Source organism: Lynx rufus, unplaced genomic scaffold (assembly GCF_022079265.1).
Source record: "Lynx rufus isolate CCGP_SWC_20201006 ecotype Redwood Valley unplaced genomic scaffold, mLynRuf1.p SCAF_7, whole genome shotgun sequence".
In the NCBI taxonomy this organism is placed as follows: Eukaryota; Metazoa; Chordata; class Mammalia; order Carnivora; family Felidae; genus Lynx; species Lynx rufus.
This window is the reverse complement of record NW_025814889.1, coordinates 51,888,935-51,902,041: the sequence shown is the minus strand read 5'-3', so window position 1 is coordinate 51,902,041 and position 13,107 is coordinate 51,888,935. Positions and strand designations below refer to the sequence as shown.

The 13,107-nt window shown below is 34.3% G+C and overlaps 1 protein-coding gene across 2 annotated transcripts in view; it reads right to left on the bottom strand.

Moving 5' to 3' along the window:
- Positions 1 to 13,107, bottom strand: part of PIK3C2G (phosphatidylinositol-4-phosphate 3-kinase catalytic subunit type 2 gamma) — a 337,991-nt gene that overhangs the window by 143,701 nt on the left and 181,183 nt on the right. The gene's annotated exons all lie outside the window — the stretch shown is intronic.

Here is a 13,107-nt window from a genome sequence, read left to right as displayed (position 1 = left end):
AAAGTCCATCACTGGCAAATTAGCTAAATGTTAGGCAATTTGAAGAGAAGCTTTTTTCCATCAGATAAACCATATTATTGTAGAATTGGAATTTCTCGCATCTCAGAGGGAAAAAATATTATAAGTGTTAAGAAATAAGTGATGTCTGTTTGTGAGGGAGTGTGTCTGTGTGGGAGAGCAGATTGATTTAGGTAAGTAATCAGAGCATTTATTTCCAAAGGATTTTCAAAAGCTTGTTTGTAAGACGCTTAGACTCTGCTACCAATAATATTGGTTCAAAAAAAAGAGTCAGACTCTAAAATTTAGTCCTATTTAAGAAATGACCAGTTAAAGGTATATCTATCAAAATTAAAATAGCCTATAACAATCTATTATTTCAATTGTTATTTTTGTTTTAGGTCCTCTTTAGAAACAAGACTTTTCCATTTTGAGCCACCAAATCATTTAGTCCTTTATGGGACTCTCCCTTCATAATGATCTTTTAAGAAAAGTTTCAAGAGCCTTACTTTAATGACACTCTTTTTTTGTCTCTGAAATCATCAGTGGAGGTTGGATGATAGCACTCAAAGGTCAGATAACTGAAATTGCTTTGGAATTAATTGGTTAGTGATTTTCTTTCTTTCTTTCTTTCTTTCTTTCTTTCTTTCTTTCTTTCTTTCTTTCTTTTCTGACACACAGTTTTAAAAAAAGTAGTTTACTGTTCACGTTTCTTAGAAAATGGCATTTACTACTAGTCAGAATTTGAAAGAAAATTATTAATTTGAATTATGAACCAAATAATATTTACATGCTCTGTCTTTGAAGGAAGTTCTTCCCTAAAATAGTATTTTCCTCTGTATTAGTATTTTACATTAGACAAATTTAATAATTCTTAACTCCTCACTTTCTTATTTTTATTCTTTAACTTTTTTCTGTTCCCCTTTATTTCAATTAGCAACAGAACAAAATATATGATCTATTTTAATGGTTTTTCTGATTACAGTGTAATGATTTTTTATTTTGACAAATAAGGAAAATAGGATACTAACAGGGTATGTTATTGATGAATATTTCTTGTTTTCTTTCTAAGAAGTCTGGAAAGGTGTATATAGACAAAGAATCCAGCAAGAGATTTGCATGGCAAATTCTGATTCAGATCACCTCATTTATGGTCTCATTTCTCTCTCTCTTGGATTGGTCATACCACTGGTAATCAATAAAGTGTTTCTTTCAGTTTGAAGGCCTTGAAATGTAGGCAAAGGCTCAGGAGTCAGATGTATCTGAGTTTGTAACATGACTGATCCACTTAATTGCTCTGTGACTTTTCACCTCTGACCTAATTTCTCTGAGCCTTAACAGTATCTAATAATTGCTGTGAGGATTAAATGATACAATTTAGGAAAGTACCTAATGAAAATCTGACATTAATATCAGCTCAATAATAATAGTAGTTGTTCTTGCCATTCCTAGATATATGCAGTTTTCTTTAGATGTCATAAGTATTTTTGGTTACAGTGTGGCTCATTTTATGAACACACACAATGTGTTTCTCTAAACATGACTGAATGGGAAATCTAAAGTTTTCTCAATCAGAATAACTGCTAACTTAAAGGTATTTCTTATTTGAATGGTATTTAGCCAACAAGTTCAATTTATTAAAAACAATGAAGAAGAATGGTGAAGCTTTCTCCACTGTTCAAGACAAGTCTGGCTTCAAGGATATTCAAGTTCAGTATCTTCAGTTTGTGTCAGGTCATTGTCTAAACCACTGGCAAAACAACCACTACACTAACAAACAAAACAAATGTACAGTAATAATAACAGCAATGATTGAAATCAAGGCACTGATGTAAGAACATATGGTAATTGATTCAGCAAGCACTCTAAAGTGATCATTATTATTACTGATAAGACTGAATATATCTGAGTATTTTTCTTAGTTTTTCAACATACACTGAATAGTTGCTCTACATATATCATTTGTACTTGACCCATAGAGCTGGGCTTGTTGTTTTTAATATTTAATCTGAACAGGTTGAGCAGGCAAAGAAGCAGCAGTCATAAGCAGAAGATGGATATCGACATTGTAAACCTCTATACCATATAAATGGCTGGCTGGCCCAGAAACACAACGCAATTTGTTTTTTCATGAGACGTGTGTTAATTAATTACTTCCATGTTAAGTTTGCACAGTAGTGGAGAGAATAATTATTTCTTTCAGTGTTTGCCCAATGAAAAATAACCCAGAAAGATAAGCTATAAAATAGGAGTTAAGACTATTCATAGACTAAGACTATTCATAAGACTAAGATTCATAGAACTAATGTTATTTAGAAGTTCTTTTTTAATTGTAAAAATAGTATATATTTTTATTATTTTTTATTTTTATTTTTATTTATTTTTTTAAATGTTTATTTATTTTTGAGAGAGACAGAGACAGAATGTGAGTAGGTTAGGGGCAGAGAGCGAGGGAGACACAGAATCCGAAGCAGGCTCCAGGCTCTGAGCTGTCAGCACAGAGCCCGACGTGGGGCTCAAACTCCAGAGCTGTGAGATCATGACCTGAGCCGAAGTCGGACACTCTACCAACTGAGCCACGCAGGCGCCCCTATTTTTATTTTTTTAAACAAAATTTTATTTAGAAGCACCTTCTTTCTCTCACTCCCAACCCCATTAGAAAAACAGATAAAAAAGATTTGCCTAATTGAGCATGAGAAAGGCACTAGACCACTGTTGGTTTTATTCTCTCCTTTCACACGCCAAAAAACTTGAAGGGAACTTTGTGGTTTGAAGAAAAACATGGTTAAAACATACTGGAATAAACTTTTCTGTATTTAGAGATGCAATGGTTTAGGCCAGAAGAGTAAAAGTGACTTGTTCTAGTTTATGCAAGTATTTATTTATTTATTCAAAAGATAGATCCTAACCACCTACATAGAGCTGTTAACGTGGTGGTGTCCAAAACATGGCAGCACAGAAGTGGCCAAGACACTGTGGTGATCATGATGACCAAAATTCTTGGCCATGTAGTTTACATTATAGTGAGGAAAGAACAGATGTTAAACAAATACAAAAATGAATAAGCAACATAATTTTAAGACGTCATATAAACAACCAGAATGTGACCTATAGGTAGCTAAGTGAAGCCACTAAAAGAGCATCTTTAGACACAAATCCAGGGTATAAAAATACAATTAAAATATCTACAGATGTTTCATTCCTAAGATGTGGATGCATTTTAAAAGAAAGATACTTAAAGCAAAAGCAAAAGAATTAAAAATGTATAATTGTCACCACTTTTTGAACTAAATTAATGACTGCTTAATCTATTTCTTCTTTTCATGTTTTTACATATTTGAGTATATTTTTGGAATTAAGGAATGCTGAGTGAACTTTCAAATTTGAAAATAAAGATAAGTTTAATTAGTTTCTGTTTGGAATAAGTTAGTGAGAAGTCCAGTTCAGTTTAAAATAATAGAATCACATTTCTCATAGCTTTCTAAGGGTAAGCCACTTGGATTTTTTTGATGCAGTTTTGATTTTGGTATAAATACATCATCTTGTGGTTTCATAGATATTCTGTGAATGATTAACACCCAAATATTCGTAAATATTAGTTACTGACCATGGGTAATATATTTTTAGGCACTGTGAGAAAACCATTGATTGAAGCAAAGGAATCCCTAGCTTCAGAGGCACATACAATTTCATTGGGGAAGTAAGGTATACTTAACTACACGCGGTCTTAACATTATGAGAATCAAATAATGGCATACAAATTTTTGTTACAGAAAATTAATTAGGAAGAAATTGCTGTTCAGAATGATTACAGAAAAGTCAGATATAAATTAACTCCTAAGAAATAACTAAAACATGGATGGGTATGAGTTGCAAAAGAAGTAAGTGATATAGGGAGTATCCAAAAATGAGACTTTCAGAAGGAAACGCTCTGTGATAGGAATAAACAAGGATTATTCAGGCAATAATGACCTGAAATCTGACTAGAGCAGAGAGTTTATGGCAGAGACTAATGGAAAAAGAGTTGTAAAGACAGATTTGGTGATAGATTATGAAAGACCTTAAATATTTAGCTAACAAGATGGGATCTGTTCTATAGCTAGAATTAGGGAGAGTAATGCAGGCATTCCAGATTTTTGAGTAGGGAAGAGGTGTTAAATTTATAGAAGATGAGATTGGTCAAATCCTGAGCACTCATTTTGCAAATGAGCAGAATAAGTTCCATAGAGAGTAATTATCTTGCCTGAGGTCAGGCAACAGGTTCTTCGGTAACAGTCATTTGGTTTCCAGTGCATATTTATAGCTTCTCAAGATGAGGACAAGTTTTTGTTTATTCCTTTTCACACAATTGCATTGTTGAAAGTGGCTATTATACATGAGAGGACAGAGAAACAATTTAGACTAAATCTGGTAAAATGCTTGAGGCCTCATAAAAGTCCAAATCAGTGTTTCCTGACTTCTTAAAAACTATTTTCTCTTTTGATAAATAAAACCAATCTCATGTCCTTCTTTAGTACTCTCCAGGAACTTTGAAACCAAGTAAACTATTTTGATGATAAACAATCAAATATTATAATGCCGAATTTGATTTTTCAAACTACACATACACCTATCGATGTGAGCTATGTCTCTCTCTCCTCACTCCTGACAATGAGAGCCACTAACCCAAACCATTACCTGAAATTGTAGCAGGAAGGAAGGAGGAGTTGAAAGAGATTCTTTGAAGAAAGAATCTCTGGGATTTACAGAACTTGGAGACTGGAGGGGCGCCTGGGTGGCGCAGTCGGTTAAGCGACTGACTTCAGCCAGGTCACGATCTCGCGGTCCGTGAGTTCGAGCCCCGCGTCGGGCTCTGGGCTGATGGCTCGGAGCCTGGAGCCTGTTTCCGATTCTGTGTCTCCCTCTCTCTCTGCCCCTCCCCCATTCATGCTCTGTCTCTGTCCCAAAAATAAATAAACGTTGAAAAAAAAAATTAAAAAAAAAAAAAAAAAGAACTTGGAGACTGGATATGAAGCTGAGAGAAGGGGTGGTAAGGGTGTCTCCAAGTCTTCAGTTGCCAGAGTGTTCATTCAAGGAATGTCAACAGGTCAGATAGTTTTGAGAAAAGCCATATAAACATCAACAAATTGTTCTGAAGCACAGGAGTTTTCAGAGCCTTAAACATCTTGAAGTGCACTGTGACTTTCCATGACGGGAAAACCACATCTAGCCCTTTGAAAGTTTACTTTGACCACTGAGCCCTAACTGCATGAGACAGTGGCTCCTGAAAGACATTTTTGAGATATGTACCTCTAAGTTATCAGAAGGTCTCTCAGATAGATGATAGCTCTATCATCAAGTGGCAGAGACCCTGGAGCCAGTGTCTTCCTACCTTGACCTTTTGCCCTGATTTTAATGCTTCTACCAACCAGCAACTTTGCCAAATACCCTGGGCTTGACTAATTCCCAACCCATGTTTGTCTGGATTATGACCTTACCTGCCCCGATGCCAGCCACCTATCTTTACTCATGCTTATTTTATAATTAATAATCTCCCAATTTAGGGGCATCTGGGTGGCTCAGTTGGTTAAGCATCTGACTCTTAGTTTCGGCTCAGGTCATGATCTCAGGGTTCATGAGATCAAACACTGTGTTGGGCTCTGTGCTGACAGTGAGGATTCTGCTTGGGATTCTTTCTCTACTTCTCTCTCTACCCCTCCCCCACTTGCACATGTGGTATCTTTCTCTCTCTTTCTCTCTCTCTCTCTCTCTCAAAATAAATAAACTTTAAAAAATCTCCCAATTTATAATGCTATCATAAGCAATAATTTTCCAAACATTTTTACCCTATTATGCCTAAATTGAAGTCCTCTTCCCACTGGTCAGAAACAGAAAGATGAGTAAAGATGTAATAAAGAAAGAAAGCATGTTGGGCTTTAACCCTCAGGACCACTTTAGACACGGCTCTGAATCTTCTAACAAGGTTGGTAGTGCCAAGTCTCATGAAAAGCCTAAATGGAAAACATAAAAAAAGAGTCGCAGGTAGCTGATCTTTGTTTTTCCTCACTTAAGAAAAAAATTAAGCACATAGAGAAGATAGCTAGGAGGTAAGAAGTGCTGCTGTCTAATACTACAACTACCCATTTATCAAATAAGCTTTTTAAAAAAGAAGCTCTTTAACTGAATTAAGCATGCATGCATCTTTTTTTTTAATGTTTATTTATTTTTGAGAGAGAGAGAGAGAGCAACAGGGGGAAGGCCAGAGAGAGAGGAAGACACAGAATCCAAAGCAGGCTCCAGGCTCTGGGCTGTCACCACAGACCCCTATGCAGGGCTCAAAGAGATCATGACCTGAGTCAAAGTCAGATGCTTTTAACTGACTGAACCACTCAGGTGCCCCCATGCATGCATATTTTAAAGAGAAAAATAAAAGGAAAGATCACAAGATAATATAAGAAACTAAATGTGGAGAGCAGGGAGTGATGGAGAGAAAGAGAATAATAAGGAGAAAATTTGGGAAAGATGGGTTATCAGAAAATGTTTAAAGGGGCTAAAGTTTTAAATATGAGACGAGTATCCATAGGATAAAAGTCAGAGTAATACATTTAACAGCTAGTTTAAGTAAACTTTACCTATAATCCGAAACAATTAAAAGCCCATTATAATTTGAGCGTATCATGTCTTTGAAAAGGTCATAGTTGAAGTAAGCAGTATATTGCCATTAATTTCCAAGTTTATGAAAGTATTTCTAAGAAAACATTTCCCTCTCCACTTCACAGGAGTTACTCTTTTATTTCCCATAAGAAATGATCATTTCAATTTTATGCAGAGTCAAAAGCTTCATTGCACTAACATCAAAGAAGTTATAAACTACTTTGCAGGTAAGAGCCTTCTTATCAGAAATGGGCCTCTCAGGCAGCTCCAAATTAGGGGCAATAGTTTAGGGAGTGAAAGGGCCTGAGGAGCTGCTAGTCCCATTTATGTAGAAAGCATATCTAACACTGACTTGGAAAAAAATGTCTGGAAATACAATACAGAGGCTTTATCTGAGTAGTTGATTGAAATAACCTGTGTACATGATCAAAGACTATATTCAGCAGCTTCTACAGATCCTTTTGCTACATAGGGATTACAAGGCTTATGATGATATAATTTCAGAGAAGTAAAACCATGTTGAGTTTTTTTCTTCTCCCTAAAATACATTTCCGTTATTGGTTTATCTTGTGCATTATTCAGCTTTGACCAATGAAATTAAGCCGCTCTGTTTCACATCAATACATTGACTCATTTTCTGGTCGTTAAGCACATGCTTTTTTGTTGTTGTTGTTCACAGGGTGAGATTAAAATACTTTAAAAAAAGTAATCCACGGCAGCACTTACATTCATTTTTTTTTTTTATTAAACTCAATCCTGGAAAAAACAATTCTGAATCATAAATGGTCAGAAATGTTTTTTTTTAAATCAAAGCATGTAACTGCTCAAAGATTATAAGATACAACAATTAATCATGATGCATTATTTATAGACAATAAAGGGAGATGTCACAATTACTATTTGTTCCCCAGAGTATCATGACCTCAAACTGAACTTAAGGAAATTGTGTAAGATCAATTGAAGAATAAAACACAAAGACGTCCAAGAATTTCCTTTGAAGCATTTAAAGAATAGGCCCATGAATTCAAAGATGAGTCATTCCTGAAAGCAAGAAGGAAGAATAGTTGGCAGTTGTGAGGTAGTGAGTAGAGCCTGGCGGAAAGATTTGTAAGAAAAGGAGCAGTGATCCTTGTAAGAGAGTGACAGACCGAACATTTGATCATGGAGAGTAAGGAGACTGTTCTGCAGATTCCCAGGGAAGGACCTTATTTATCAAAAGTGAAATATTTATCAGGATTCTTGTCAGGCAGGTAACTCTTATCTTACACTGGTTCCTGATTCAGGTCTACTTTGCTTGACATAGTTGACAAGTTTCTGAAAAATTAACTGTAAATGAAATTTTATTAAAAAAAAACCAATATTTTAAAGGCTCTGTCTGGGGAAAGCATTCAAGAATCAGTAAAGAAGCCAGTCAAGGATAATATTTTCAAATGAGAAATATTACTCCCTCATTGCCTTGCTTCTTGGTTTTGGAAGTCAGCATTCTGTGTGTTGCATTTCCTACCAGAATAAATATACAACTATACCCAGAATGATTCTAAGAATAGGAGGAGTAAAATCAATTCTCTGAAGCAGTGTGTATGTATTTAAAAGCTGTTTTCCAGCTTATAACTTGTTTGAATTGGTGAATTTGTAATCAGTGAACTGGACAGTTCAGTTAACTATATCAAGCCATTTGTACATGGCTTCCTACCCTACGGCATTTCAAAAATAGTACACTATGAATGACAAAAATAAGGTCATTCAGGACTTGTTCTTCTAAATATGGTAAGCTCCAAAAGTGAGCTCAGTAAAAATAACAAGGAAAGGTGAAAATGAAGGCTCCTACAGATTGTGTGTGTGTTTTTAAGAACTGTGATCTTGTATTATCCTATTAGTTCTATTAAATTAGGAACACACAAAGTAAAAAAAAAAAAAAAGGCTATTAATTCTATCTGTGTCAAATGTTAATACTTTATTCATGTATGATTGAATTAAGTTTGCAGCAGATGAAGGTTAGGGAAGGGTAATGGCGATTATCTGACCCCAGAGTCATCTAAACAGAGCTTTCTCCTTTCTATGCTAAAGTAAAGTGGTTTGCTATTGACTTTTTCCCATGTGCTAGTTCTTGAAACATTCAAGCTTCTCTAAATAAATTCATCTACCCATCTGGTTATGCTATTCAACAAATGCTTAAATCTTCATGAAGGCACTTACTTTTTTATATTCTTTAAAATAGTCTTATTATTTAACTGAATATACTTATTATAAGTGTTACAAGCTTGGATATTTGTAAAACATCCATATAGATAAAATACAATAATGTATTTTACATACTGTTGTGTGGTATATAAGAATTTATTTTTTAAAGGATTCTATGAATTAAAAAAGTTTGAAAACAATATTAGTATCAACCCTAAAGATGTTTGGGGGTGAAAGCAGAACTCTGAATATTTCAAGATGAAATGTGACAATGGTTAAGGACATTATTCCAATTTTTATTGATTTTGTTTTTTTTTTTTTTTTTTTTAGTTCATTAAGCTTGCTATTTCTTCTTCTATTGTTGATGGGAATTTTGCATGGTTTCATGTTCACATAAAGAATGTATATCAACAAAGTCCATTGTTTCTACATTTAATGAATATCCTGAATTTGATTGCTTTATGCCAGTTTCATTACTATTACCATTACTATTCAAATTTGGACTGTATGAACTGTTCGGCCTATTTTCATAGTTATATCCCCTCTTGCACAAAGACACTTACAAAATCTATCCACCACACAACAACTGTGAGGCTTTTAAATTGTGAATCAGTTCATATCCTTCCCTGTTCAAAATCCATCAAAAATTTTCTATTTCTATCATAATAAAATCCAAAGTTCTTACTATGGCTTATGACAATCTGATCTCTACTTACCACCATGGCCTTACTTCCAAACCCATGGCTCACTCTAGTTCATCACCTGGCCTTTTCTGGTGTACCACATTACCCAGCCCTCTGTCCTAAAGGGTTTTTCCAGGCATTCAAATGGATCCCTCCTGTCCCTCACTTCATTCAGATATTTGCAGAATATCTTACTATCCCTACCAGCAGCATCCTGAACACTGCTCTATTTGTCTTAATAATGCTTGTCACCACTTGACATTACACATTTGTTTGTACATTTTCTTTTTTCCTTCTAGAATATAAGACCCTAAGAGCACAAACTTTGTTTTGTTCACTGATGCAACCCAGCAACTCGGAAGTACTCAGTAAAGATTAGATAAATCACAAGATAAGTAAAGGAATGTGCATGCCCTTTCTCTTACCCTGCTGATGTAGACTAACACCAAAGTAAGCCATATAAACAGTGATTACTATTTTACATCACTGAATTCTGTAATATCTTCACAACTCTGACATGGTGATTGTTTTTTGAGATGTTTACCAAAGGTTAAAGCAATTAAAAATCAAAATTTTAGAAAAATTGATCCATTTAAGATAGTTTTCAGGCTAATTCTATGATAATTTAAAAACTGTATAATTCTATTTTAAAAATTTTTTTTAACATTTATTTATTTTTGAGACAGAGAGAGAGCATGAACAGGGGAGGGTCAGAGAGAGAGGGAGACACAGAATCTGAAACAGGCTCCAAGCTCTGAGCTGTCAGCACAGAGCCCGACGCGGGGCTCAAACCCACAGACCGTGAGATCATGACCTGAGGCGAAGTCGGACACCTAACCGACTGAGCCACTCAGGCGCCCCAAAATTGTATAATTCTAAAGAGATGATCCATAATAAGTTCCCATGTAGTCACAGTATTTATCATACTTTATCCTGTTTCAGGTGAACCTTCATTTCTTTGGGTCTATTATACTAAAGAGACATATAGTAATTAGGAGTGTCTGGAATTACACTACTCAAATCCCAGGTTCAGTACTTATTAGCTAAATAACTTTGGGCAAGTTACTTAATAATTTAAGTCTCATTTTCCTTATCTGGAAGATAAGGATATTAATATAGTCTATTCTACAATAACACATGTTTCTTTAATGTGAATTAGCTCATGTCAGATTATCATGGGGAGTGATGTTAGCATAATGCAGAAGTCACACTGGTTCATAAGCAATTTTTTTCCAGCATACTAATGTTATATGTCACTGAGAAGCAGCAGCTGAATGCAAAGTACAGGAAAGAGTTGAACACAATAAACCATGGAGGAATAACAGTAGTTTTATCTAAGTCCTCTTGGTTTGAAGTAGCCACAAGCTCTCTCATGAAAGATTCTAATACAAGGGTCCATCTCCATCTAGGTATCTTTATCTTATACTCTTTAAATTAAAATCTTATATTTACTTTATTACTTCTTTATTAGAAATGTAACATCTTTACAAATTATTATGGCATTTATTACTGAGATTGTTATTATTTTGGCTAGTGCCCTAATAATAATGCTGATAGAAATTTTGAATAGTCTGGTCCACGACTTTCCCCCCATAATTCCTACTCCTTTAGTAAATGATTCCATAGAATGTGAATTTTCTTTAGGAAAGCATACAGTTTTGGTGAGGATTACATGAGCTAATCCATGTGAAACACATTAGAGTGCCCTCCACCTAATAAATATTCAAACAACAATGCTTATCCCATGCTCTTAGTGTGTCTCTGTGTACATATGTAATTTTTTTGAGAGATTACTAAAATTAAGGCACTGTGTTAAACACTGGAGATACATAGTAAACGATGAATCGGGATAGGCATATTGCTTCTTACAACAGTTTTGAAAATATATTTTAAATTGACTGTTAACTTCTGTTTCCAGTGGTATAACAGTTTAAATGTTCTAACCAAGTTGCCTGCAGAAAAAAAAAAAAAACAAGAAATGCTGGATTACAATTTAAAATATTTATTTTTAAACGCATGAAATGCACTGAATGAGACAGGTAGAAAGAAAAGATTACTCAGATATCAAAAAAATTAAGAGAAGGCAGAAATGCAGAGAGGTAAACAAGACTCTGAAACCAAATTCTGACTCACATTTGTGAACTCAAGCAACCTGGAGTTTTGTTATTCCCATGGGGGATAAGAAACAAGTATTGTGCCCTAAGAACAGGACGTTTAATAAGAAATCTGCACGAAATCTTGGAGCCCAAAGGGATAGGCCTTTAGTGTAGGAGTGAACTAAAATCAGATAGACAACTTCTAGAACACAAGGCAAATTAACTTCCTGAAACTTTGGTGCTGAGTGGAGAATTCTTCTGACTCTACCTGGGTTTATATCTTATACACATAGTACCCCAGTGCTCAAAAAAATCCTTAAGCAAATAACTTAGTTAACATAATTCTGAATTGAGAGAGCTATCAGCCATCTGGTAGAAGCAAAAGCAAATCCTCTTAAGGAATCTACCTTCTACTGAAGCAGTCCTCATACCAATGGATAAGAATGCTCACAGATACGTTTCCAGAAAATATGAGCTCTTAAATACCCAAATTTACATAAAGAAACAGGGAACCATGAATCATAATTGGCAGCAATAAAAGATGAAGGAATCAGGCCCATATAGATTTCATCTGTTAGAATTATCAAACATGCAACAAAAATATTTATATTTTACATGTGTAAAGAATTCAAAGAAAGAATAAAAAGGATGAACAGGAGAGAGACACTACAGTAAGATAAATATTTTTTTATCGGAAATAAAAATGTGATTAATATAAATTAAAAACTTTCTCTCTTTCTACACACACACACTGCAAAATGTTAGAAATGGCTGAAGAGAGAATTAATGAACAGGAAGACAGATTTGAAAAAATTGTCCAAAAAAATTGTTTTTATCAGGGAGATAAAAAAAAATAAAAAAACATAGAAAAGCAATACAAAAGACAAATAAAATAGAATGTTATAAACACTTAATTGGGTTTCAGGAAGAAAGTAGAGAAATAATGGCGGAAAGTCAATATTTGAAGAAATAAAAGCTGAGAAATCTCCAGAACTGATGAAAAACATTAATCCTTAAAGTCAGAAGGCCAAAGTTCTGAGCAAGATAAATAAAAACAAGTTAACGTCTACACACATCATAGTAAATCTAACGATAAAGAAAAGTATTTAAAAATGGTCAGAAAGAAAAACAAATATTGACAGAGAAACAACTAAGATGATGAATGATTTCTCAGTAACCACAGTCAAAGTCAGAAGGTAGTAGAATGTATTCAAACCTGCTGAGAGAAAACAATTGTCAACCTAGAGCTATATGAACATACAGCAATATCTTTAAAAAAATGAAGGTGAGCTAAAGTTATTTTAGAAGATAAAAGTGGCCAGAGTTTGTACCCACCCATCTCCACAAAGAATGCCCTTTAAATAGAAAAAAAAAAATATTCCAGATGAAAAGTCTAAGATGCAAGAAGGAACAATGAACAAGGAAAGTGAAAAATATACATGTTCACTAAACATACAAATAATAACAATATATTATAGAGGTATATAAAACAAAATAGAGCTATAATACATAAAAGC